This window comes from Ranitomeya variabilis, chromosome 3, assembly GCF_051348905.1.
Source record: "Ranitomeya variabilis isolate aRanVar5 chromosome 3, aRanVar5.hap1, whole genome shotgun sequence".
Classification (NCBI taxonomy): Eukaryota; Metazoa; Chordata; class Amphibia; order Anura; family Dendrobatidae; genus Ranitomeya; species Ranitomeya variabilis.
This window is the reverse complement of record NC_135234.1, coordinates 501,289,873-501,311,682: the sequence shown is the minus strand read 5'-3', so window position 1 is coordinate 501,311,682 and position 21,810 is coordinate 501,289,873. Positions and strand designations below refer to the sequence as shown.

The 21,810-nt window shown below is 48.4% G+C and overlaps 2 long non-coding RNA genes across 2 annotated transcripts in view; one reads left to right on the top strand and one right to left on the bottom strand.

The window, feature by feature from the left end:
- The window catches only part of LOC143816453 (uncharacterized), a 72,186-nt gene extending 51,507 nt beyond the window's left edge, over positions 1-20,679 (top strand). The window contains exon 3 of the long non-coding RNA XR_013223946.1: positions 19,473-20,679. This is a non-coding gene — a long non-coding RNA (uncharacterized LOC143816453). The remainder of the gene's footprint in view (positions 1-19,472) is intronic.
- The window catches only part of LOC143816454 (uncharacterized), a 102,039-nt gene that overhangs the window by 67,904 nt on the left and 12,325 nt on the right, over positions 1-21,810 (bottom strand). The window lies entirely within an intron of this gene.

The following is a 21,810-nucleotide window of genomic DNA, read 5'->3' as shown; positions in this document are numbered from 1 at the left end:
GTAACTACGACGGTACGATCCGTGGCGTTCCAGCGATATCCATACGATATCGCTGTGTCTGACACGCAGCAGCGATCAGGGACCCTGCTGAGAATCGTACGTCGTAGCAGATCGTTTGGAACTTTCTTTCGTCGCTGGATCTCCCGCTGTCATCGTTGGATCGGCGTGTGTGACACTGATCCAACGATGCGTTCGCTTGTAACCAGGATAAACATCGGGTTACTAAGCGCAGGGCCGCGCTTAGTAACCCGATGTTTACCCTGGTTACCATCGTAAAAGTAAAAAAAAAAAAACAGTACATACTCACATTCCGGTGTCCGTCAGGTCCCTCGCAGTCTGCTTCCCGCTCTGACTGACTGCCGGCCGTAAAGTAAGAGCAGAGCACAGCGGTGACGTCACCGCTGTGCTGTGCTTTCACTTTACGGCGGCACTCAGTCAGTCCGGGAAGCAGACGGCAAGGGACCTGACGGACACCGGAAAGTGAGTATGTACAGTTTTGTTTTTTTTTACTTTTACGATGGTAACCAGGGTAAACATCGGGTTACTAAGCGCGGCCCTGCGCTTAGTAACCCGATGTTTACCCTGGTTACCCGGGGCCTTCGGCATCGTTGGTCGCTGGAGAGCTGTCTGTGTGACAGCTCCCCAGCGACCACACAACGACTTTCCAACGATCACGGCCAGGTCGTATCGCTGGTCGTGATCATTGGAAAGTTGCAGAGTGTGACAGTACCCTTAGACTCCTCATCTCTGATAAGAATGTTGGTTGTTCCTCTCTTACAACTTTAGAGATACAGGATTTGCAAAGATATTTCTTATATGCTTCTGGCACCTTTACATGACATATGGAGCACCGTCTAGACTTTGCCAAGGCCTTGCCTGACTTTTTTGTCGTTGGGAGGGGTGTCTGCGGGACCTCTTTATCCTAAGCATAAGAATGGGTACTGCTTAGCATCTACAAGTATGTGAGTAGGTATATCTGCGCTATGCGCACTTACGCCTGCCTCCTCACTACTGAGTTCCATATCCTCTGTTAAAAAAACAATCAGGCCTGGGTAAATGTGATATCCCCTGACAGAAGGATATAGCAGCACCGCTGCACTCACCCCTTGTCTCCGGCATTGCAGAGCCTCTGCTCCAGTCCCTGCGCCACCTCGTGACTCTGGACTGAGTTACCGCGAATCCCTGTGGTCGGAAGTCTGCGTGACTTAATTCAAATCTGGCGCCCGCCGCTCCTCCCGCTTGTGGAACGCTGGACGGATATGCGCTGCTATCATAAGGATCAGCGCTCGATTATTATGCCTATTTACGCATTCCACACCATGGAACGTCTGCTAGGCCGCCGACGTCACCGGAAATGACGTCTGCTGACGTCACCGGAAGTGACGCTTCGGCTACTATGACCACTTACTTCCACGTTCCATGCAGTGGAACGCATGCTGGTCGGCTGCCTCCAGAAATGCTGACCCCTATATGCTTGTGTGTGAACATGCGGGTTCCCGCGCCTCTTCTCCTTCCTGGCACCGGCGCCTCTTCTCCAACATGGCGCCTGAGCCAAGAGCCGCCCCCCCGGGAGGAAGCAGCTCACCCACGAGCCCGTCCGCTCAACTGGTCTCTGGGGCAGAGGGACTCCCACCCGGGAAGTTTATGACGAGGGGGAAAGATATTGGATCAGCCGCACGATCCCCCTGAGCCCTCCGGTCCGGTAAGCGTCTGCTGACTCTCATGTGTCCCTCCATGCAGGGACAGGAAAAACACTGAAGGAAAGGGGGCGGAGTGGGACCTTTAAACCTCTCGTGTTGTTTTTCCTGTCCCTGCAAGGAGGAGGAGGACATCCTCCAGAGTGCTGTCAGGGGGCCGTCCTGGAAAAGAAGCTTTTAGACAACTTTGGAATTGTGATACCTATACATCTTTATCTCATAACCCTATGACTGCTTTTTCAGAGGAGCTTAGAGGTATCTTGGAGAGATCCTTGAATAATGGGGTCATTAACAAAAAAATCTTTAAGGGTCTTACTGTTGAATCTCCTGTGGTCCCCACCCTTTACTTTCTTCCCAAGGTCCATAAAGACGCCTCCAATCCTCCTGGGCGTCTGATTGCATGGGAGGGCTATGCAATCACATCTGTATATACATTGATTACTATCTTAAATTGCAGGTGGAGACGATGCCCTCCTATGTCAGGGACACTACGGACGTCCTGAGGCGTCTAGATGGTCTGCATCTCAAACCAGACATGTAGTTGGTGACTGCCAGCGTAGAGTCACTGTACATGTCTATTGATCATGATATCGGCCTTGAGGCTACAAAATTTTACTTGCGGTCGAGTAATATTCAAATTGAGGTCTGTGATCTGGTGTTGCACTTGCTGCAGTTTGTGCTGACTCATAATTTTTTTTTTACGTTTAAAGATCGTTTTTTCTTACAGTGTCGTGGTATCGCCTTGGGAGAGGCATGTGCGCCCTCTTATGCAAATCTCTTTATGGGATACTGGGAACGAGACATCTTCCAGGAGGGCGCACATTCCGCCCCCCATATTATTGGTTGGTACCGCTACATTGATGACATTCTATTTATTTGGCAAGGTTCTGTTCAAGACCTGCATATGTTTATGTCTGCACTGAACCGCAATGTGTCCAACATCAGACTCACATATACATTCAACCAAAAAACGGTAATTAGTCTTACCGGTAATTGTATTTCCAGGAATCCATCCTGACAGCACCATTGGAGGACGTCCTTCTTACCCTCAGTGGGACAGGAACAACAAGCGGTTAAAAGGACCCTCCCCACTCCACCAACCAGTGATTTTCTAAGTATCACATCTGGATGGATGCAAAAAGAGAGTTTATTAACAGTCATATACAGTACCAATGTTACATCACATTAGTCAATAGTATAAACTTGCAGTGGGAGGAAACTAGTAGTGCTGTCAGGATGGATTCCTGGAAATACAATTACCGGTAAGACTAATTACCGTTTTCCAGTTCACCATCCTGACAGCACCATTGGAGAAATACCAAAGGATGTTAAACTAGGGTGGGACTACTGCATGTAATACTTTTCTACCAAAAGCTAACTGATCTGATGAGACATCTAATTTAGTGTCTAGCAAAGGTAGAAAGACAGGTCCAAGTTGCCGCCCTACAAATTTGCTCAGCTCAGGCTCCCCCCTTCTCCGCCCATGATCTAGAGATAGCTCGGGTTGAATGGGCTCTAAGAATATCCAGGGGATCTTTCCCTTGGTCTGTATACGCTAGATTTATCATGGTTTTGATCCACCTAGCAATGGTTGATTTTTCTGCCTTGCAACCACTATTTGGACCCCCGTACTGTATGAACAAGTTAGTGTCTCGTCTCCAACCTTCCGTCGCCCCCAGGTATTTTAGAACAGTCTCCCTAACGTCAAGGTTATGGTAGACCCCTTCCTTTGTGTTTCTAGGGTGTTGGCAGAATGAGGGAAGGATTATCTCCTGATTTATATTTGTTGAGGACACTACCTTGGGGAGGAAGGCTGGGTTAAGCCTTAAAGGTACCGTCACATTAAGCGACGCTGCAGCGATATAGACAACGATACCGATCGCTGCAGCGTCGCTGTTTCGTCGTTGTGTGGTCGCTGGAGAGCTGTCACACAGACAGCTCTCCAGCGACCAACGATGCCGAAGTCCCCGGGTATCCAGGGTAAACATCGGGTTACTAAGCGCAGGGCCGCGCTTAGTAACACGATGTTTACCCTGGTTACCAGTGTAATGTAAGAAAAAACCAAACACTGCATACTTACATTCCGGTGTGTGTCGTGTCCCCCGGCGTCCGCTTTCCTGCACTGTGTAAGCGCCGGCCCTAAAGCAGAGCGGTAACGTCACCGCTGTGCTTTGCTTTACGGCTGGCACTGACACATTCAGTGGAGGAAGCTCTGAGCAGCAGCGCGTAACCCTGTGGACGCCGGGGGACGTTACAGACATCAGAAGGTGAGTATGTATTTTTTTTTTTTTTTTACTTTTACAATGGTAACCAGGGTAAATATCGGGTTACTAAGCGCGGCCCTGCGCTTAGTAACCCGATATTTACCCTGGTTACCATTGTAAAACATTGCTGGCATCGTTGCTTTTGCTGTCAAACACAACGATACACGCCGATCTGACGACCAAATAAAGTTCTGGCCCTTCTAGCTCCGACCAGCGATATCACAGCAGGATCCAGTACGCTGCTGACTGTCAAACACAACGATATCGCTATCCAGGACGCTGCAACGTCACGGATCGCTATCGTTATCGTTGTTAAGTTGTTCAGTGTGAAGGTACCTTTAGACTATCCTGTCGTCAAAGATCTGAAGATATGGGTCCTGAGTGGAAAGAGCCTGAATCTCCCCCAATCTTTTAGCTGACATGATGGCAATTAGAAAGGCAGTTTTAAAGGAGAGATTGGCTATGCCCATATCTTCTGATAACAAGTACGGGGTTTTACACAGGGCATTAAGGACCAGGTTTAGGTCCCAAGGAGGAGTTGATTTTCTCACAAGTGGTCTCATTCTCTGCGTGGCCCTGGAAAATCTTGCTATCCAAGCATGGGAGGCTAGTGACGTATCAAAAAAGACACTAAGCGCTGCAATCTGTACTTTTAAAGTACTAGGCCAGAGGCCCTTCTCAAAACCGAGTTGCAGGAAGTCGAGGACTCTGGGAATGTCAGGTTTTGAAGTATCCACAGAATCCTCTCCCAGAAAGGAACAATACCGCTTCCAGATTTTGTTATAAATCGCTGAAGTCACCGGCTTTCTGCTTGCCTGGAGTGTGGTAATGACTTCTTCTGACAGGGCTCTGGATCTTAGGGTTCGCCGTTCAGGATCCAAGCAGACAGGTGAAGAGAGTCTGGGTCATCGTGGAACACCGGCCCCTGTAGTAGAAGGTCCTGCCTTCTAAGATTGGTCTCTCTGTTGACATTCTGGATAGTAGAGAGAACCAGCTCCTTTTTGGCCAAAAAGGAACCACCAGGATTACAGTTGCTCTCTCGTCTCGTATCTTCCTGAGTGTCTTCGGTATCAGAGGAAGAGGCAGAAATGCGTACAGGAGACCTTCTCCCCAATACTGAGACAAGGCATCTACTGCTGTGGCTCCGTCTAGAGGATTGAGAGAGAAAAATGCTCTGGTCTTTGTATTTGATCTGGTGGCAAAAAGATCCACCTGAGGTGTTCCCCACTTCTGGCACAGACTGCTGAATATTTCTGGGTTCAGTTCCCATTCTCCAGGATGTACAGGTGTTCTGCTCAAGAAGTCTGCTACTTGATTCTTGGCGCCTTCCAGGTGAACTGCCGAGATGGATTTGACAGATTTCTCTGCCCATCTGAAAATTTGGTCTGCTAGATGTTGCAGCGGTGGATTTTTCGGACCTCCTTGGTGTCTTAGAAATGCCACTGCTGTGACATTGTCGGACAGTATCCTTACGTGTCTGCCTCTGACCTGTGACTGGGCCTGGTATAACACCTTCCAGATCGCATACAGCTCCCTGAAGTTTGACGACCTTGTGGCAATCTGAGGACTCCATTCTCCCTGGTAGTATGTCCTTTCTATATGTCCGCCCCATCCGAATTGACTGGCGTCTGTGGTAACCGTAACACAGGGATCGAGGATCCATGGAAGTCCCTCTTTTAGGTTTTTCGGTGTGGTCCACCAGGTTAGGGATCTCTTTACTGACAGAGACACAATCATCTTCTTGTCTAGGGAACTCCGTTTCCTGTTCCAAGCTTTCAAAACCTCTCTCTGTAATCCCCGCGAGTGGAATTGGCTCCATTTCAAACAGGGTATGCATGCTGTCATAAAGCCCAGAATCCTCATTGCCTCTCTTATGGAGGGGGTACTCCTTCTGAATTGATGTATGTGCCTGATCAAGACCTCCTGTCTGTCTTCCGGTGAAAAAGATGTTCTGACTTTGGAGTCTAATATGACCCCCAAAAATTTTGTTCTGGAATTTGGGACCAGGCAAGATTTCTTCCAATTCACAATCCACCCAAGGTCCTGTAGGATGGAGAGTGTGAAGCTGCAGTCTATTTTGAGAAGTTTCTCTGATCTCGCCATTATCAAAAAGTCGTCCAGATATGACACTATGGCCACATTCTGGCTTCTTAGATAGGCAACAACTTCTGACATTAGTGTGGTGAATATTCTGGGCGCCGAAGCAAGCCCGAAGGGGAGACATCTGAACTGGAAGTGATACATTATTCCTTTGTTCATTAGGGCGAATCTCAGAAACTTTTGGTAGGAAGTGTGTATTGGGACAAGATAGTATGCATTGCTTAGATCTAAGGTGCACATCACCATGTCTTTGTCTATGAGAGGCGTTGTGGACTTTATGGATTCCATCCTGAATCTTTTGTACCGGACCCACCTGTTTAGGAGTTTTAAATGTATGATCGTTCGGGAGTCTCCCGAAGGTTTTTTATTGAAAATAATTGAGAGTAATGGCCCTTGCCTCTTTCTGAGATGGGTACTGGGATTATTGCGTCTAACTCTATCAACTCCTGGATGTTTGTCCACATAGAGGAGTCTGAGAGCGGACAGGGTCGGGTTACAACAAATCTTTCTGGGGGACTGCTGGAGAACTCTAGCTTGTACCCCTGAGCAATTACCTGCAGAATCCAAGGATTTGGGGATATTTTCTGCCAACCCCCTAGAAATTTTTGTAACCGACCACCCACCTTGATGTCATTTATTTGGCTTTCCTGCACCTGGGAAGATGGAGTCTTTACCCTTTCCAACCTTGGGAGAAGACCACCTCCCAGTCTTCCCTTTCCCCCTGTAGTCTGTCTTCTGACTAGCTCGGGATCTACGAAAGGGCTGGTACTTCTTTGTATTTTCCTCAGGGAACCCCTTCTTTTTATCTGAGGCTTTTTCTAAGATGTCATCTAGAATAGGCCCAAATACTTTATTCCCTGAGAATGGGATTCCGCACAGTTTATTTTTTGATTGGATATCCCCCGACCAAGACTTTAGCCAGATAGCTCTTCTGGCCGCGTTGGATAAGGACTCTCTTCTGGCAGCGAAGCGCACGGATTCTGCTGAAGCGTCTGCCATAAAGCCTGTTGCGAGCTTAAGTAACGGTAGAGATTTGAGAATAACATCTCTGGAAGTCTTTGCTTTGAGATGTTCCTCCAAATCATCTATCCATAGATGCATTGACCGGGCTACCGATGTTGCAGCTATATTGGCCCATATTATTGCTGCAGAGGATTCCCAAGTTCTCCTGAGCAGTCCATCTGCCTTGCGATCCATTGGATCCTTTAAAGCGGAGGAGTCCTCAAATGGAATTGAGGTCTTCTTCGCCACTTTTGCCAATGGAACATCAATCTTGGGAACTTCATCCCACACTTTAATGTCCTCTGGATTATAAGGCAAATGGAGTCTGAAATCTCTGGGTACTACTAGTCTCTTCTCCGTTTCCTGCCATTCTTCTAGGATCATGGAACGGATGTGATTATTAACTGGAAAAACCTTTGTGACCTGGGCATGTAATCCGCCAAACATTTCATCTTGGATTGAGGTCTCCTCTGGCGTGTCCTGTAACTGCATGGTGTTACGAACTGCATGAAGAAGCTCATCTGTATCTGCCGCCGAGAACAGATATCTCTTCCCTCTGCCCAATGATCCGTCTCTTTCTTCCTGGTCTGAATCCTCCGAAATCTCTCTGTCAGGACTCTGAACATTTTTTACCTTTTGTGCATTACTGCCCTTTTCCAAGATGGTGTCTTTGGTCTCATGTGCACTGTGTCTTCCTGCTATAAAACTCCACCCCAGCCTTCAGTCTGTGCTAGAGTATTCTGCCTTGCATCCAGCTCCTGACCTCTGATTACTCCCTGGCTATATACCTGCTCCTGTGAACCTGTGTGTTGATCCTGCTACTGTGCTCTGAGTTCCTGCTGCATTCACCAGTTTCCAGTAATCCTCCTTCATCTGCTGCTCGTGTTTACTTCCATATCATTTGCTGGACATGTAAGCTGTTTCTGCTCTGCAAAAACCTGAGACTATTAACCAGGCCTCCCTGGTTGAGCTAAGATATGATTTGAACTGCCTTATAAGCTTATCTATCTGTGTTTGGACTAAGACAAGGATTTATTCGTGTCAAGTATCCTCAAGAATAACTGTGCTTCATAGACTTTCTGCTTGATTGCATTTTCCTCTGAAGTTTCCTATAGACTGCTAAGCTGCATTTAATATTTACACCAAGTGTTGTGGACTTGAGTTTCTCTCTGCACCTGTTTGAATCACCGTGTGATAATATAGACTTTACCACTTATAAAACTGTGTCCTGCAGTTGTCTTTTTCCACGCAAAGAGTCTCCTGAGTTATCCCCTATAATTATTACAGGATACTCTAGCCATAAAAAAAGGTGACTGCTTGAACAATGACTGCAGAGAGCAGATTACAGCAGGTGTTTTCCATAATTAGATCACTGCAGAAAGATGTGGAAGGTCTGCAAAAGAAGTTTGGAAGCTTTGAACACAATCAACAAATGTTTGGACAAACTTTGCAGGACTTAAGCAACTGCATGGCAGCCCAGGAAAACAAACTTGCTGGCATAGAGTCCCAGTATAGACGGGCTTTTTAGGACATAAGCACGCAAATAGCTGCACAAGTGACTTTACCCTCTGGGCGACCGCCACCAGCTAGCCCACCTAAGTTGCCCCCATTCAGATTTAATGGTTATCGCGACAAATTTCGTGGCTTTGTGAATCAATGTATGCTATATTTTGATGTGCATGCTGACCGTTTTCCTACTGATAGATCCAAAGTATTGTGTGTAATAATGCTACTGACCTCATGAGTGCTAGCCTGGGGGAATCCGATGATTGAGTCTCGTGACCCACAGTTAAATAACTTGGATGATTTCTTGGCCGCTATGGCATTAATGTTTGATGACCCTAATCGCCGTGCAACCGCTGAATCTGCTTTGTTGTCTTTACGCCAGGCTAAACGTTGTTATTGAGTATGCCACTGAATTCAGGAGATTAGCGGTAGATACCAATTGGGACAGCTATGCACAATTGCCTATTTTTAAAAGGGGTCTGTCCAGGGCCGGCCTTTGCCCTGTGCGACCTGTGCGGCCGCACAGGGCGCCAAGCAGTGGCGTAGGAAGGGGGGCGCAATGCGGGGGGCGGCACAATGCGGGGGGCGGGTCGCCGGCGGCGCAGAATTTACCTGTTCGCATGTCGGCTTCAGAAAAATGGCCGCCGCGATCTCCATCTGCGCATGCGCGGCATCCCGCGGCCATTTTCCTGAAGCCCCAGGCAGCAGAGCACTCCACCTGCGCACGCGCGGCCTCAGGAAGATGGCCGCCCCCACCGATAACCAGACAGAGCAGGATCGCGGTCAGGTAAGCAGAACTTGTTTTGTTTTTTTTTTTATTGAGAGCGGCGATCGGGGGGGGGGCCCAGGGCAGAAAGCTGGACACAGGGGGGCAGAAAGCTGGACACTGGGGGGCAGAAAGCTGGACACAGGGGGGCAGAAAGCTGGACACAGGGGGGCAGAAAGCTGGACACTGGGGCAGAACGCTGGACACAGGGGGGGGCAGAAAGCTGGACACTGGGGGGCAGAAAGCTGGACACAGGGGGGCAGAAAGGACATTGGGGCAGAACGCTGCACACGAGGGCAGAACGCTGGACACGGGGGGCAGAACGCTGGACACTGGGGCAGAACGCTGGACACGGGGGCAGAACGCTGGACACTGGGGCAGAACGCTGGACACTGGGGCAGAACGCTGGACACTGGGGCAGAACGCTGGACACTGGGGCAGAACGCTGGACACTGGGGGGCAGAAAGCTGGACACTGGGGGGCAGAAAGCTGGACACTGGGGCAGAACGCTGGACACAGGGGGGGCAGAAAGCTGGACACTGGGGGGCAGAAAGCTGGACACAGGGGGGGCAGAAAGCTGGACACTGGGGGGCAGAAAGCTGGACACTGGGGCAGAACGCTGGACACAGGGGGGGCAGAAAGCTGGACACTGGGGGGCAGAAAGCTGGACACTGGGGGGCAGAAAGCTGGACACTGGGGCAGAACGCTGGACACAGGGGGGGGCAGAAAGCTGGACACGGGGGGGGCAGAAAGCTGGACACAGGGGGGCAGAAAGCTGGACACTGGGGGGCAGAAAGCTGGACACGGGGGCAGAAAGCTGGACACAGGGGGGCAGAAAGCTGGACACAGGGGGGCAGAAAGCTGGACACGGGGGGGCAGAAAGCTGGACACTGGGGGGCAGAAAGCTGGACACAGGGGGGCAGAAAGGACATTGGGGCAGAACGCTGCACACGAGGGCAGAACGCTGGACACGGGGGGCAGAACGCTGGACACTGGGGCAGAACGCTGGACACGGGGGCAGAACGCTGGACACTGGGGCAGAACGCTGGACACTGGGGCAGAACGCTGGACACTGGGGCAGAAAGCTGGACACTGGGGCAGAAAGCTGGACACTGGGGCAGAAAGCTGGACACTGGGGCAGAAAGCTGGACACTGGGGCAGAAAGCTGGACACTGGGGGGCAGAAAGCTGGACACTGGGGGGCAGAAAGCTGGACACTGGGGGGCAGAAAGCTGGACACTGGGGCAGAACGCTGGACACAGGGGGGGGCAGAAAGCTGGACACTGGGGGGCAGAAAGCTGGACACTGGGGCAGAACGCTGGACACAGGGGGGGCAGAAAGCTGGACACTGGGGGGCAGAAAGCTGGACACAGGGGGGGGCAGAAAGCTGGACACTGGGGGGCAGAAAGCTGGACACTGGGGCAGAACGCTGGACACAGGGGGGGGCAGAAAGCTGGACACTGGGGGGCAGAAAGCTGGACACAGGGGGGCAGAAAGCTGGACACAGGGGGGCAGAAAGCTGGACACTGGGGCAGAACGCTGGACACAGGGGGGGGCAGAAAGCTGGACACTGGGGGGCAGAAAGCTGGACACAGGGGGGCAGAAAGGACATTGGGGCAGAACGCTGCACACGAGGGCAGAACGCTGGACACGGGGGGCAGAACGCTGGACACTGGGGCAGAACGCTGGACACGGGGGCAGAACGCTGGACACTGGGGCAGAACGCTGGACACTGGGGCAGAACGCTGGACACTGGGGCAGAACGCTGGACACTGGGGCAGAAAGCTGGACACTGGGGCAGAAAGCTGGACACTGGGGCAGAAAGCTGGACACTGGGGGGCAGAAAGCTGGACACTGGGGGGCAGAAAGCTGGACACTGGGGGGCAGAAAGCTGGACACTGGGGGGCAGAAAGCTGGACACAGGGGGGCAGAAAGCTGGACACAGGGGGGCAGAAAGCTGGACACTGGGGGGCAGAAAGCTGGACACTGGGGGGCAGAAAGCTGGACACGGGGGGGCAGAAAGCTGGACACAGGGGGGCAGAAAGGACATTGGGGCAGAACGCTGCACACGAGGGCAGAACGCTGGACACGGGGGGCAGAACGCTGGACACGGGGGGCAGAACGCTGGACACGGGGGCAGAACGCTGGACACGGGGGCAGAACGCTGGACACTGGGGCAGAACGCTGGACACTGGGGCAGAACGCTGGACACTGATGCAGAACGCTGGACACTGGGGCAGAACGCTGGACACGGGGGCAGAACGCTGGACACGGGGGCAGAACGCTGGACACAGGGGCAGAACGCTGGACACTGGGGCAGAACGCTGGACACTGGGGCAGAACGCTGGACACTGGGGCAGAACGCTGGACACGGGGGCAGAACGCTGGACACGGGGGCAGAACGCTGGACACTGGGGCAGAAAGCTGGACACTGGGGCAGAAAGCTGGACACTGGGGCAGAAAGCTGGACACTGGGGCAGAAAGCTGGACACAGGGGGCAGAAAGCTGGACACAGGGGCAGAATGCTGGACACTGGTGCAGAATGCTGGACACTGGTGCAGAATGCTGGACACTGGTGCAGAATGCTGGACACGGGCAGAATGCTTGACACAGGGGCAGAATGGAGCCCATATGGCTTTGGACCAAGCGTCATTTTTTCCTTTTGGTCCGCTTTAAAGCACTTTATAATTCCCGTTATTGCAATATTAGTGTTTCTTCAAGTGTTTTGCAGGGAAACACAAGTTTTCTAAGTAAACGTGTTGTTGTGAATATTAAAGAGTTATTGTTTTCTTTCAAAGTTTGGAGGGGGGGGGGGCGCCGTCCTGCAGTCTCGCACAGGGCGCCTTTTGGGCTAAGTCCGGCCCTGGGTCTGTCTAGTATTATAAAAGATGAACTAGCTCGCTCTGAGTCACCACAAGAGCTAGAGACATTTATACAGCATTGTGTGGGCATAGACATTCGCCTTACTGAGCGTAGGCAGGAGAAATTTGCTGCATATAACCGTATTTCTAACTTTTCCTTTCCTTCCAAAGAGCCTGCAGGTAAAACCTCTCGGGAGGTGGAGGAGGTGCCCATGCAAATTGATTCCGTTCAGAGGTGCGAGATCAATGAGCGCCGGGAGCATCACCTTCGTGAAAGTCTATGTTTCTACTGCGGCCAGTCTGAGCACTTCTTGATCAATTGTCCTAAGTGTCCTAGACGGCCTAACAAGGTGCTAGCAGAAGTAGGGGAGTATGACAACTGTGATGATGAATCTGACATCTCTGAATGTAGCCTGCCTTTAAACGCTGTATTCCATTCACTTTCTATGACTTCACCCCCCAAGAAGCTGAAAGAGAAGAACTCTCATTGTTCTCTCCCTATTAATATCCTATGTTCAGGACAGTGGATTTCCAGTGCAGCTATGATTGACTCAGGTGCAGGTGGCAATTTCATGGATATCGCATTTGCCAAGGAATATGGTATTGAAATTCAGCAAAGAGCCTCTCCAATTACCATGGAAACAGTGGATGGGTCACCTTTAATCTCTGGGCCTGTGGATCAGGAGACCGTACCCCTTGAAATTTTGTTGGAGCCTAATCATCAGGAGTAACTTTCTTTCTTGCTAATTTCTTCTCCTCATTTCCCTGTGATTTTAGGCATTCCTTGGTTGCGTTCTCAGAACCCAATTATCAACTGGGAGACCAAGGAGATTATCTTTCCAACAAGGAGCAACTCAGCGTTAACAGAAGCTGTCCCTGAGTCCACGGCTACGGAACCACATGTACAGGTATTTTCTTTACCTAATAATATCTCAAAAGACTACCAATCAAATGGTTACTAATTAGCAGCAAGGTAGTAGTGTTAAATAAAATTTAACTTTTAATAAATATTTTGGTCCTCCTGTGTGACGTGCTATGACTGGCACACACACATACATTTTTTATACTGGGCATCTCCCCTGATGATAGAGCCCAAGGAAACGCGTCGGGAGATTGAATACCAAGGAGGCTTCCCATAGGGTCCGTTTACTTTGGAGAGAAAAGGGGTAGTAAGTAGGATTTGTGGAAAATCCTCCCCCGGTCTGTATGTATCGGACGCATGGGATGACGCTGTTAAGGAAGGTCCCTGGAGCCTGGTGAGACCGTTCCTTTTTATACCCCTGAATGCTATAAACATGCTGGTTTTTGCGCACATATGGTAGGCTGGGCACTAACAAATTGTGTAGCATTGTGATAGGGTATTGCTATTTATGGTGTAGTAAAGATAAACCTGACACCATGCTATAAGGATTACAGCGCTAGACAGGAGCGTCTGGCTTTATATGTGGTATTGTGTGTGGTTTTTGTTTGTGTCTATGTTCCTGGTGTTGTTTGGGACTATAGTCCTTTTTAAAATATTTATTAAAAGTTAAATTTTATTTAACACTACTACCTTGCTGCTAATTATTTTCTTTACCTCCAGCATATAAAGAGTTATCTGACATCTGTGACAAGAAGAATGCAGATCAGCTTCCTCCACACAGGCATTATGACTGTCCCATTGAGCTGCTTCCTGGGGCAGCTATTCCTTTTAGTAACGTATACCCTTTGGCGGCACCTGAGCTTCAAGCCTTAAAGGAGTATATTGATGAAAATCTGGCCAAAGGCTTCATACGTCCTTCTTCCTCACCAGCAGGGGCACCAATCTTTTTTGTAAAGAAGGATGGGACCCTGAGACCCTGTGTTGACTATCGGGAACTCAATAAAGTAACCGTACAAAACCGTTAGCCTTTGCCTCTGATTCCCGAATTACTGGAAAGAGTCCGCCATGCTAAGGTGTTCTCTAAACTGGATCTTCGTGGGGCTTATAATTTGGTGCGTATTCGTCCAGGGGATGAGTGGAAGACAGCATTCAGATGCCGGTATGGACACTTTGAATATCTCGTGATGCCCTTCGGGCTTTGTAATGCCCCTGCAACGTTTCAACACCTTGCTAATGACATTTTCAGAGATTTGTTGGACCAGTTTGTGGTGATCTATTTGGACGATATTCTAATCTTTTCTGACTCTCTACAGGAACATGAAGAACATGTCAAAGCTGTTTTAAGACGTCTGAAAGAGAACCATCTGTATATCAAGCCAGAGAAATGCGAGTTCCATCGTTCTGAGATATAGTTCTTAGGTTATATCATCTCTCCCTAGGGGCTGAACATCTAATCTGGTAAGATTCAGGCTATCCTTGACTGGCCGGTACCCAAGAACGTTAAGGAGGTCTTGCAAATTTCTACAGACGCTTGATTCGTAATTTTTCTGATATTGTCTGTCCCATTACTTTCTTGACAAAGAAGTAAAAGCCCTTTAAGTGGTCATCACAGGCTCAAGAAGCTTTTGATCTGCTTAAGATCTGTTTCACATCAGCACCGCTGTTGATACACGCAGATCCAACACTTTCATTCATTGTGGAGGTGGATGCTTCTGATAATGCTTTGGGGGCTATTCTCTCCCAAAGAACTGGAGAGAAGGGTCTGCTACATCCTTGTGCTTTCATTTCCCGTAGACTAACCTCAGCAGAGAAGAATTACGATGCGGGAGACAAGGAATTGCTGGCTATTATTGCGGCTTTCAAAGAATGGAGGCATCATCTGTAAGGAGCTGCACAACAGATCATAGTGCTAACTGACCATCGCAATTTAGAGTTCCTTAGATCCGCTAGATGTCTTTCTCCTCGTCAGGCTCGTTGGAACTTATTTTTAAATCAATTTAACTTTGTTATCTCGTACCATCCAGGTTCTCGTAATGGGAAGGCTGATGCTTTATCCCGAATCCATGCTGCGGATTCCGTACCTGGAGCCCCGTCCAAGACCATTCTATCTGATGCCAATTTCATCGGAGTTATCCACGATCAGGACTTGTGGAAGGAGTGCAGGGAGGCCTATAACGGAGATGTATTTCTGGCCAACCCACCTGTGGATATTAATCTTGTCTTTAAGGGTGGCATGTGGTTCAGAGATCGACGTATCTACGTCCCTGAGGTTGTCCGTCTGCATATCCTCAAGTTGGTACATGACTCCAAGTTGGCTGGTCACAGGGGGGTACAGAAGACACAAGAGTTCCTGAGCCAATTCTTCTGGTGGCCAACTTGCCTGAAGGATACCAAGGACTATATTCTCTCTTGCGAGGTATGTGCCCATTACAAGACTCCTCATGTGGCACCTACGGGTCTTCTACAACCATTACCTGTTCCGTCCCGCCCTTGGGGGTCTATATCAATGGACTTTATTGTGGAGCTGCCTACATCGGGGGGCATGAATACAATCATGGTGGTAGTTGATCGCCTGACTAAAGCTCCTCATTTTGTTCCATGCACCGGCCTCCCCTCAGCTAAAGATACAGTGAACTTGGTTATACAGAATGTCTTTCGGTTGCATGGGGTTCCAGATGAGATCATCTCTGACCGTGGAGTACAGGTCACTTCAAGATTCTGGAAGGGGTTTTGCTCTGCACTCAATATTAATGTCTGTCTCTTTTCCGCTTACCATGCCCAGACAAATGGTCAGACTGAGCGTGCCAACCAGATGCTAGGTCAGCCATCTCCAGGATGATTGGTTGGCGTTGCTGCCGTTAGCCGAATTTTCATATAATTCTCAGAGCGCCTCCACTAAATTTACACCTTTCTTTGCCAATCTGGGTTATCATCCGTGTATTTTACTTAGGTCTCCAATTAACTCTCCGGTTCCGGCAGTGGAGGAAAGGCTGACTGCGATGAGACAAAATCTGGAGGTTTTGAAGGAATCCCTGACCACAGCTCAAGAACGTTATAAGAAATCGGCTGATAGATTCCGTAAACCTGCACCCATGTTCAAGGTAGGAGATTCCGTGTGGTTAGCAAATAAGAATCTAAAGTTAAACGTTCCTTCACAAAATCTTGGGACAGAAATTCATTGGCCCTTTTAAGATCAACGGTATTGTGAGCAATGTGGCCTGCCGGCTGAAGCTGCCTAGGACTATGAAGGTACACCTAGTTTTTCATGTATCTTTACTAAAGCCTGTATCTCCTAATACCTTCCAGGGACGTGTTGTGCCACCTCCGCAGCCTGTGGTGATTGATGGGCAAGAACAATTTGTGGTGGAGGAAATTATTGATTCCAGGATTCGCAGGAATCCGCTCCAATATCTGATAAGATGGCAGGGATATCCCCCTGAGGAAGACTCTTGGGAACCTGTGGAAAACATCAATGCCCAACAGAAGATTTCTCGTTTTCATCAGAGATTCCCTGAGAAACCAGGTCCAGGATCGTCCTGAGGCTGCTTCTAAGGAGGGAGTAATGTCAGGACTCTGAACATTTTTTACCTTTTGTGCATTACTGCCCTTTTCCAAGATGGCGTCTTTAGTCTCATGTGCACTGTCTTCCTGCTATAAAACTCCACCCCAGCCTTCAGTCTGTGCTAGAGTATTCTGCCTTGCATCCAGCTCCTGACCTCTGATTACTCCGTGGCTATATACCTGCTCCTGTGAACCTGTGTGGTGATCCTGCTACTCTGCTCTGAGTTCCTGCTGCATTCACCAGTTTCCAGTAATCCTCCTTCATCTGCTGCTCGTGTTTACTTCCATCTCATTTGCTGGACATGTAAGCTGTTTCTGCTCTGCAAAAACCTGAGACTATTAACCAGGCCTCCCTGGTTGAGCTAAGATATGATTTGAACTGCCTTATAAGCTTATCTGTCTGTGTTTGGACTAAGACAAGGATTTATTCGTGTCAAGTATCCTTAAGAATAACTGTGCTTCATAGACTTTCTGCTTGATTGCATTTTCCTCTGAAGTTTCCTATAGACTGCTAAGCTGCGTTTAATATTTACACCAAGTGTTGAGGACTTGAGTTTCTCTCTGCACCTGTTTGAATCACCGTGTGATAATATAGACTTTACCACTTATAAAACTGTGTCCTGTAGTTGTCTTGTTCCACACAAAGAGTCTCCTGAGTTATCCCCTATAATTATTACACTCTCCTTCGGAGGAGGGACTAGACTCTCTTAGCCTTTTCCGTGATGTTGGCGGTTCCGACTGGCTTGTCTGGGGAAGATTCAAGCTTGAGATGGATGCCTGAACCGCTTGACGAATCATTGTCCTCATACTGGTTAACAATGCAGTCTGTTCATCACCCACAATTTTAGATGTGCACGACTTGCATAGTGGCTTCCGCCAGTTTTCTGGAAATTTAGCAGCACATATCGGGCATTTACTTTTCTCTGATTGTTTCCTTTCGGATGCGGGGATAGGAGGCTCTGTGTAGGATAGATAGAAGTACATAGATACACCCTGTAGATAGGGAAGTAGGGGGAGGGGTGAGCATCGTGGTATGGCTTAGTATAGCCTACTCACGTGCCCCTGAAGCTGATCAGTCCCCTCAGGTCTGGCTGTTTCCTCCATAGTGAGGACAGTTTTAACCATATAGCCGAGTGCTCCCTTTGTCAGGATGGCCGGCGACATAAAGACCCCTTTAAGACGTTTATATAGGAATTACCTGGTTGATCCTGCCCTCCTTACCGCCGCTGCGGTTTACCGTGCTGTAATGCCCCGAGGCCGGCCCTGCTGCCGGCGCCATGCTCCCACACTGCCGCAACCGGAAGTGATGCGGCCGGTGGACCCGGAAGTGACCACCTGGAAGCGGACTCAGGGTAACGCTGCAGCCGCATGCTGGAACCGGCCGCTGCTGGAAGTGGCCGCCGCACTCACGCCCCAGCAGGAAGCGCCCGGACCGAGAGCCCCAAGCGGAGACCGACCAGACCCCAGGAGCAGCGCTGCACTGGGGAGGCTGAGGGACCCCCCATAACAGGTATCAGCCGCAGATGTCTTGCGGCAGGGAAGGGAAAGGCTGGGCCCCCCGATCCCCACCATCTGCACAGCACCGTCAGAGGAAAGGCTTGCCGTTCCTATCCACAGTGGGACAGGAAAAACACTGGTGGGTGGAGTGGGTCCTTTTAACCGCATGTTGTTCCTGTCCCACTGAGGGTAAGAAGGACGTCCTCCAATGGTGCTGTCAGGATGGTGAACTGGAAAGAGATTTAATACCTGGACATTTATCTTAATGTCCAGGATGATGTATATGTAGAGACAAACCTTTACCGCAAAGAGACGTCTACTAATGCCTTATTTACATGCCTCTTCTGCCCACTCTGCCTCTACCATTAAAGCGATACCAATCGGGCAGTTCCTCCGTGCTAGGAGGATCTGTTCGTCTGATATGGAGTTCGAACAGCAGGCCATTGACCTTGGCAAAAGATTTTTGGATAGGGGGTACAGCAAAAGATCTATTAAAAAGGGTTATCAGTGAGCAAAGAGTAGCAGACGGGTTGATCTTTTGGCTCAAAAAATAATAAAAGGGAGGATTCTATAATATGCTTTATCTCCACTTATAACCATCAGTGGGAGACAATGCGTAAAATTCTGAATCGACATAGGTCGGTCATGATGACAGAACCTATTCTGTCTAAGTCCTTATCTCAAACCCCTCTCATGACATCTAGGAGGAGTAAGAACCTCCGTGATATGTTTGTTCATAGTCACTATGTCAATAAACCTAGAAAATTTTTTGGAGCAGGCAAAGATGGGGTTTCTTTCCTTGCGGCGATTGCCTGGCATGTATTAATATGACAAGAGCGATGAACTTTTTTTTCATCTGACCGCAATAGGGAATACAGGATCACACAGTATATCTCTTGTAGTAGACCATGTCGTGTACTATGCGTCATGTACTTGTGATCTGGTGTATATAGGCCTCACGTCGCGGGAGTTACGTGTACGAGTCCGTGAGCACGTTACAGATATTATGGTAGCAAGGGATGTATCTGATATTACAACATTAAAAACAATCCCACAACATTTAAAATTATGTCACCATTGTAATACTGCGGAATTCAAAGTGAGGGGGATAGACAGGATTAGGTTGGAATTCGAGGGGAAGACCTGAAGAAAAACCTGGCGCAATTAGAGTGCCGTTGGATCACCGTACTTGGCACTATGACACCAGCAGGATTAAATGAGCAGTTGAGCTTTTCCTCTTTTTTGTAAAGTATGTGCGTGAGTTGCTTGAGAGCTCTACATTGTCTGGACCTTATTTTAATTGTGTGTCTTTTTGTTCTTATTGTGATTTTAGTTTTTAATCCTTATTCTCTTGCAGAATTCATCTAACAGCTTATGGAAATATGGGATCGTACTTCTGTATTATTATATAAGAAACGGACCATTATTCGATATGGACTTTTTATTCACCTTCGGATAAACACTTTATCCATAACATGGATTTTATTCTTCACCATTGGATCAACATCAAGACACTATGTATGCCTTTCGGACTAATGTCTTCGATTCGCTTTTGAAATTTGTATTATACTATGTAATAGGTAATATTTATCACCAGTTATACTATTGCCTCTGAATTTGCACTGTCATTTTGTTTCACTTATACACTTTATCATATATATATTAATATTGTAATGTTTGAATATGTGGTCCGGTAATACCCATTTGTCCATTTACCTATGTTGCTGGGATACCAGGTTGTTTTATTCCATCCGTAAAGGAGTTTAGGTCGGACGCATGCGTGTTGTGTTCAGATGTCTGTTGGTGCTGCTGACGGCGCTCGATTAGTGACTCTCGTGGGAATTGACGTCACTTGGGCATTTCCCTAACCCGCAGCATCACTGCGAATGCCGGAAGCAGCATCATCATCAGCGATGGCCTTCATTGTGCATGCGCCGATTCCCCACCTACTCCAGAGCGATACACCTGCAGGTAACCTGGCTAATGAATATGCCTCTATCTATTACCAACATAGCACACAAGGAGTCCCAGCCCCCCGAAGAAGCCCATGCGAAACGCACGTCGGCGCTGGTTTCCATTGCACTACCACACACAGGCTATTATGGGTGAGATGTCCTTTTGTGTATATACCTACTATGGCTTGATCTATTGCACAAACATCTGTGGGATTGTCCCTAATTTCATTGCATATTTATGGTGTAATTTTCTGATTATGTAGATACTTCTTTCTTATGGGGACATCTCCTTTTCTGTACAAACTATTTTGGTCTCCTGACCCTAGGCAGGTGACCAATATTTGCAATTTGGTTGTTACATGCTATATTATTATTAGGAAAGTGTTATCTGTACATTGTTTATCCCATGCCTGACACTTTATAGGGTGGAAAGGACTTTGTTGACAATGTGCGTCACTTGTCCATCGCCTTTTTTTCTTATAATGTGAGTTATTGTTATAATTATCTTGTGTAATAAAATTATTTTTTTTACATATTTGGACTTTGTACTCTGTCTCTTGTAGGTTATAGATTTAGCAGAGTGTCCGTTTTTCGGTCCAGTTGTATATACCATGACACTATATTGTGTCTTAAAATCTCTTTTGGTTTGGTTGATATTGATTGTATAATGTGACCAGGGTGTGGGTCACATGGTTCCTATGTATGTACCTGAATGTTTTCTGTAATGGAGTGTGAGATCCTGGACAGCTTGTGTGTTGGGAGGTCCTGTGTGTGGACTGGATTCCTGAATAGCGCACCGTGAGGCCGTGGATCTGAAGACTGATATGTTGGGAGATCGTGGGAGTAGGATCGGATCCCTGAACAGCGCACTTAGAGACTTGTGTGTTGGACGGTCCCAGGTGGGGACGGATGTCCTGAATAGCGCACTGAGTAACCTGTGTTGGAAGTCCTAGGGGATTCCTGAAGAGCACATGGGAAGGAGTGGAGGCAGAGTCTGCAACGGCACTGCATTGGGGGAGCTACAGCCCGTCTGAGGATCTGGACTGACTGATCTGCGCCTGCCAGGCAAGTTGGTGATCCCAGTTCGGCAGTTTCCCTGGAGGAGAGAGGACTGACAGGAGGTCAGCGTGTGGAGCAGGAGCTCCAGAAAGGAAACACCCAGGAAGGGGGCTATCATAACGGCAGAGAAGTATCTGCCAGTGGAACAGACTGGTGGTGCTTGTTGTGCTCCATGGACATTGATGAACTGTTCAGTGTACGGTCACCCATGGTAACTGGACAAAGTGATAGGTCCAGCATGTTTAGTGTCTGTGAGTTAAAGCCGTATATGAAATATCTAAGTTAAAGCTGCAACTTAATGTCACTGGTTGGTGCCTATTGTGTTCCATGAAGTGTTATAGACTGTGCATGACCTGGTTTATGGTATCATGATAAACCGAATGGACTGTTTTGTGAGAAAAATGTGCCTGTGTGACTGAATCCCATTGCTAAGTGAGTGTGCCCCAACACATGCAGTAAGCGCTATCTCACAATAGATATCTCTTAAATGTATGATGATACGGTGCTGGGGAAGTTGCTTTATTATTTACTCTGTATTTCAAACATGCAATTTACAACATGATGAAAAGTGGAAACTAAGAGTGTGTATATCTTATATGTACAATTTTGAGTGAATTTGTATATGTTAAAATCCAACAAAAATTGTTTAAAATAAAAAGAAAATCACATTTTTCCCTCAAA